We start from the raw sequence: 6624 nt of genomic DNA on the forward strand, positions 1-6624 counted from the left end.
TAGTATAGGTAGAAATAGGTCTGTTCAGTTTGGCTTGACCAGAAACATTTCTGTTCAATGTTTTTAGGTTTTTTTTTTTTATAAACAATCAAAAACTGTATTTTTTAAGTAATGAATTATTTTGCAAGTTAAATGATTTAGAAGGTTTTATGTTCTAAGAATGCTTTAGGACGACTTTTGATCCGTTCTATTTTTTTTTTCTTTATCATATTATTTCAGAAATGAGTTAAGTTTTAGGTTTTATATTTTGGAAGGTTTTATTTTTTTTTATCCGTTTTACCTCTTTCCTTTTCAGTTAATTTTTTTTTCATTTTCCATATTTGACCCGCTAGAGATAAACCATGACTTGTATCAATCCATCCTTAACTAAATCTGTTTTAAAATTCCGTGATTAACAGGTTTATTTCAAGAATGGCGAAAGGTACCAGAGGAAGACGCAGAATGGCTTCAAGAAACTGCAGGGCAACCCCGTATCCAATGCTCACTTGTGAACATCATTTATCAAATCTGAATGAAAAAAAGTCAACCTCCAAAAAAGACTTAGAAGATATTACCTGCTCGGTATGCATGGAATATCCTCACAATGCTGTTCTTCTTCTATGTTCTTCACATGATAAGGGTTGCCGCCCATACATGTGCGGTACTAGCTCTCGATATTCCAACTGCCTCGACCAGTACAAAAAAGCCTACACCAAAATTATATCTTCGTCCCCACATCACCCACCGTCTCTAACAACCATGGGTAATGTTTTGGATTTGTTATAGGGCTGCTAAACGGGTCGTGTTCACGGGTTGAGGGGTCAGACTCGACATGGACGCGGAAGTTTTGCACCAACTTGAACACGACCTAAGTATTTTTGGCAGCTGGTAGGTTGTGCATGGGCCCATTTGGGTCTCAAACCAAACCAAAAATTCGGTTTTTGGTTTTTAAAATTGTTCAGTTTTGGTTTTTTCTGTTTTCAGTTTTCACAATTAGATTTGTTTTTTTTCGGTTTTGCCATTTGGCCTTGAAATTTTTAAGCAGAAAAAGTGATAAGCAAATGAATTGGGTCTCAAACTTTTTGCTAGTTAATGAATAATTAATTATTAAGTATTTGGGCTTAAATTATTTGGGCTACACCATTGTTTATATCTTATAATGTACTTGACTTTCAAAAATAAAATTATAATCTTTAAATTCAATAATAACATAAAAAAAGTAAAATGGTTTTTTCCGGTTTTCAGAAAATACAAAACCGAAACCCAATTTTAAAATTCGGTTTTTAGAACATACAAAACCAAACCATCGGTCTTTTGTATGCTTCGGTTATTTCGGTTAGTTTGTTTTCAATTTGCTTTTTTTTTTTCTGCTCACCCCTAATTCGCGGATTGACACGAACACAAGTCGTTTAACCCCAAAAAAGGTATTTAGTATTCTTTTGCATACTAATACTTTAAAACTCTTTTAAGTTTGCATATGTTTAAAATTTTTTGAAGCGTTTATGTATAAACTATGTTCCTTCATTTTTAAACTTTGGTAAAATAACCCAAATATGTTTTAAGTTATTACATAAAACAAATTTAAAATAAATAAATGGATCAAACAGTCAGGCTGATACAAACACCCTCTAGCTAAACGTGTTGGCGGGTTCAACCCAAAACTGACCAGAATTTAGATTATAAACCCAACTCCCCTAATTTCATGTTGTGTTGTGTCAGAAGTACACATTTCTAATCACTCACCACCTTTTACAACTATAGGTAATGCTTTTGATACGTTGTTGGGTTGGCCCGTTGAGAAGCATGGTGAAGTGGCTGAGCTGGCATGCCCCCTTTGCAGAGGCCAAGTCAAAGGGTGGACAGTGGTGGAGTCCACTCGGGAATATCTCAACTGTAAGAAAAGAACGTGTATGCACGATAAGTGTTCGTTTATCGGCGCCTATAAGGAGCTGAAGAAGCATGTTAAGTCAATGCACCCGTGCTCCAAGCCACGGGAAGTGGACCCAGATCAGGAACAGAAGTGGCGGCGGCTCGAGCGGGAGAGAGAGCAGGAAGACGTGATTAGCATGGTGACAGCATCAATGCCGGGAGCAATGGTGTTTGGTGATATGTGATCGAGAGGAACCCATACGGGTCAGACTCAGATGATGATGAGGAGGAGGATGGTTTTGGTTTAGGGCGGCGGGGCAACACTGGCGGCCGTGCGGCGGCTGGTAACAGTCTTGTTAATGTGTTTTTGTTGTTTCACGCGTTTGGTGCTGGCGGCAATGATGGCTCGTTTGGTAGAAATGATGAAAATGATGATGGCGGCGGTGATAGTGATGATGAGGATGTCGGTGGCAATGACATGTCACTTGTGAACCGCCTTCGTCGCCAGGGTAGGGTGGTACTGGGGAGATCGGGAAGGAGGAGGCAGAATAGGCAAAGTCAAACGTAGATACTCGTGTATGTATAAAAAGGGATGTAAAGAAGGGAATCAAGGTGGTGTTAAAGTTAGAAGCTTTTTAGGATGGATAAAAAGATAAATTGTGATGAAATCTCTCAATTGCCATTTGCATCTCTACCTCAAATTAAAAGGAAAGTAAGCTGCTTTTTTTTTTAATATTTATGTTTGTGTTAATGATTCCCTTGCCAAGGACTTGTTTATGCTTATTGAATTTGAACATTCATTAGATTTGGATCACACCCACCCATGTAAAGATTTGACATTTTATGTTTTACATCTTTTGAAATGTTTGCTCTTGTATTGTATGATGCGTTGTTATTTGGGTGATATTGGGGGGCTGGGCCGAATGGGTTTAGTGGGTTCGAGTGGAAGATTCTCAAATGCTCATACCGAAGTTAAAAAGTAGGCTGTTATTGACTATACACACTTGTCATACCGGATACGATGACAAATGAAGTGGTGATAAGAATCAATTAGACCTTTGTACTAAAATGAAATGAATCTCAAGTAATCATATAAATATTACTGGATGTTAATAAAATCTAAAGAAATCAAAGGGTTTTCAAAGTCCACTCATTATGCATCTTAAACCGAGTGAACTAGGACGGTAAGGTAATGTTTTGAGTTTATCATCCATCATCTTTGTCAAAACATAATGTGAAATTTAAAACCTCAAAACTTGAATAACAGTGGAACGAAGTTGCTTCTTGTTACGTATCATCAATGATCAATTAAGAGAAGAAGAAAATAATCTCAAAACATCGATGCCATTCTCACATATTACAATTATAGCCCTAAACTAAATACTATCAAAAAACTATTAAGTTTTTCATTCATCTGCAATCAACAACGCCGGTGCTACCTCCCAATCAAGAAGCTGAAGATGTGCCAACCAAATCCACAAATGTAAAAGGAAGTGAAAGATGACATCACCATGTCAATGGAGTATTTGCAGATACACAAGTCCTCAACGGCTTTCAACAAGAAACCTGTTATCATCATTGTTGTTGGAATGGCAGGTATGCATCATTTTACTTGACCCTGTTAACACTAAGTTTTGAGTTTTCTTAGACTTGTCAATGAACTCAACCGTTCGGCATGAAGTTTGTTTAAGCTCAGTTATTTAACTACACTAACAAAATTTTTAAATTTTCTCCGTTCATTTAGTTATACTGACGAACATGAACAAATGTCTCGTTTGTTTATATGTTTTCATTAGTTTACGTTTATCTAAGTTTGCTCGTTAGTATAAGCATTTTTTTAGGCCATTACATATTGTCTGGTTTTTTAAGACCAACGCATTGTTGTTCACATTTACTTTTAATTGGTTTAGCTCACTCATCTATGTTCTGTTACGTTCATGAACCATTCGTTTATACTATTATCGTAACAAATGAACAATAACACGAACACTTACTTTTTTTAACGAACACGAACAAGAACACCTTGCTCGTGTTTGATCAGTTGTTCTGTTAAAGTTAATCGAACAAATTAACACGAACATACTCCATTCGTGTTCATTCTACAACTTTTCTGTTTAATCAATGTTTTATAATGCACAGGAAGCGGGAAGACAACATTCCTTCATAGAACCGTCTGTCACACACATGCTTCCAACATAAAAGGTTACGTAATGAATCTTGATCCAGCTGTCATGACTCTGCCATTTGGTGCCAATATCGACATACGAGACACTGTTCGCTACAAAGAAGTCATGAAACAGTTCAATCTTGGACCCAATGGAGGAATATTAACTTCACTCAACTTGTTCACCACTAAATTTGACAAGGTAATTATTAGTAACACATACATTTTCTGCTTGTAAAGTTTTTGATGGTTTTTAATATATATAAAATTAATAGTGTTGTGGTTTTTAGGTTGTAGAAATGATTGAAAGGCGAGCGGATGAACTTGATTATGTTCTTGTGGATACTCCTGGTCAAATTGAGATATTTACTTTGTTTGCATTGGGAACGATAATTACTGAGGCGTTTGCTTCAACTTTTCCAACTGTGATCGCGTATGTTGTTGATACACCGTGTGCAGAGAGTCCGAATACGTTTATGAGTAACATGCTTTATGCGTGTAGCATTCTTTATAAAACCCGTTTGCCCATGGTTGTGGTTTTCAACAAGACAGATGTTATTCAGCACCAATTTGCTTTGGAGGTAAAATACAGTTTTTAAATTAATTTTACTTTTAGTGTGTTTTTATGTAACGGTTTTCTGAATTGGATCGGTCAAAAGCCACTTTTTTGTGATGGTTTGCGTGACTCATGAACAATTTTTTTTCCATTATTTTTTCTGATAAATAATTTGTGCACTCATATGTAAGCATGTACCTTTCATGTTCGTTTAGTTTGTTTACAAGCCTACTAATATGATTATAGAAAGTCAGAAACTGTGCTATTTATTTAGAAAACAATCTAATGCTTTAAGAAAAAGATTGAGGAGGGTTTCATACATTTTATCTGTTTTGCCTGTTGACCCATTTTCTTTTCAGTTAAATCTTTTAGTGTAATTCTCAATTTGACATTTTAAATTAGTAAATGTAACTTAAATAGACATGCTTATAGTTTTTTTGATATTGGTATGCTGAAATAATGATCACATGTCATCTGAATATTATAAGATGCACTCATTTATCTTTTTAATTGAAGATTTTGAACAATTTTTTGACTAGTGGATGGAAGATTTTGAGGTGTTTGATGCTGCACTAGAAAATGACAACTCATACCCATCAGATTTGACTCGAAGTCTTTCTCTTGCTCTTGAGGAGTTTTATAAAAACTTAAAGGGCTGTTGGAGTTTCAGCAGTTTCTGGTGCAGGGATGGATGCTTTCTTTAAAGCTATTCAAGCAAGCGCAGATGAGTACATGGAAAGTTACAAGTATTTCTACAGTCCCTTTGTTGTCGATGTTACACATTCTATATAAATTGTGTTTTACTTGGCCTCGTTGGTATAGTATGGGGTCCGTGGTTGCAGTTTAATATGGTTACCATAAAAGTTTATTAATTTAGTAGTTAATATATATCCTTATATAGCCAATTATTGAAAGTGTTTTAAAGATTACAAAATAATTTAAAAGTGGTTTTAAGAAAGAATCTTGGAAGCTATTAGAAAAGGTACTTTATTTATGGCTATCGTGATGAAACAGGTTCGGGTCGGGCTGGGTAACTGATTAAAACAGTGGTCATTTATGCCCATTTGGACCAAAATGGAATTGATTTAGAAATGGTTATTTTGGTTCTTGTTAGGAAATTAAAAGGTGGTCATTTTGGCAAACTGGTTACGGACTTACGGGTTAGAAGTTAGAACAGGAAAACTCGATAACAACAACATACAAAATCTAACCAAGTTTTGTATCATATAATTGTATTACATGATCTGAACCAACACTTGAAAAATAACATGTTCTCTAATAACATTGCAACATTGGAGCTGAATTTATCAGTTTTTGAGAGAACTTATATCTAATATAGTAAAATTTGAATCGGGTTTGTGTAGAGCTGAGCTGGACAAAAGACGGGAAACGAAGGGAAGATTAGAGGAAGAACGCAGGAAAGAGAACATGGAGAGATTGAGAAAGGATATGGAGAAATCAGGGGGCGGAACGTGGTGCTGAGTACTGGTTTAAAAGATAATGGTAAAGGTAGTACAAGCAGGATGGAAGATGAAGATGAAGATGAAGATGAAGGGGATGAGGAAATGATGATGACGAAGATGGAATTATAAGGAATGGGATTTTAAATCCCATGAATTGATATGTTCGTGACGACGGCGGCGGTGGCGGCGGCGGTCGTGTTGTTTCAAGGATTTGGAAGGATTTCTAATGAATGAGATTTAAATCTCACGAATTGATATGTTCGTTTCATTAAATGAAAGAATGGAAATGGAAACTAAATCCCATCAAATCTCACATTTCATAGGATTTTAAAATCCCACCTATTTGAATGGATTGTTATAGAAAATAAACGATTTTCTTATTAACAATAAAAACCTCTCTAAAAAATTAATAAAAAAATCATAACTCAAAATATAAATAAAAAACAAAAAATGTAAAAAAAATAAAACGTTTCCGACTTTGCCCTCGTTCTTTAAAAAAGAGAGAAATGAACCGAAACCGAAAATCGACAAAGACGAAACACAAACCAAAACTAAACCGAATTGATGGAAACTGAAAAAACCGATCAAAACGA

General features: G+C 35.4%; 2 pseudogenes across 2 annotated transcripts; both read left to right on the forward strand.

Moving 5' to 3' along the window:
* Positions 1-401: 401 nt before the first annotated feature.
* On the forward strand, positions 402-2516 carry LOC143557741 (uncharacterized; annotated as a pseudogene). The gene is made up of 2 exons (XR_013139625.1): positions 402-742; positions 1741-2516. The product of XR_013139625.1 is annotated as an uncharacterized LOC143557741 (transcript).
* An 843-nt stretch (positions 2517-3359) lies between these two features.
* LOC143557748 (GPN-loop GTPase QQT2-like) lies at positions 3360-6160 on the forward strand (annotated as a pseudogene). Its single transcript, XR_013139627.1, has 5 exons — positions 3360-3444; positions 3988-4214; positions 4303-4593; positions 5108-5314; positions 5933-6160. The product of XR_013139627.1 is annotated as a GPN-loop GTPase QQT2-like (transcript).
* Positions 6161-6624: the final 464 nt, after the last annotated feature.

This window comes from Bidens hawaiensis, unplaced genomic scaffold, assembly GCF_021521415.1.
Source record: "Bidens hawaiensis isolate Kalapana, Puna unplaced genomic scaffold, B.hawaiensis_p1.1 tig00019103_1, whole genome shotgun sequence".
In the NCBI taxonomy this organism is placed as follows: Eukaryota; Viridiplantae; Streptophyta; class Magnoliopsida; order Asterales; family Asteraceae; genus Bidens; species Bidens hawaiensis.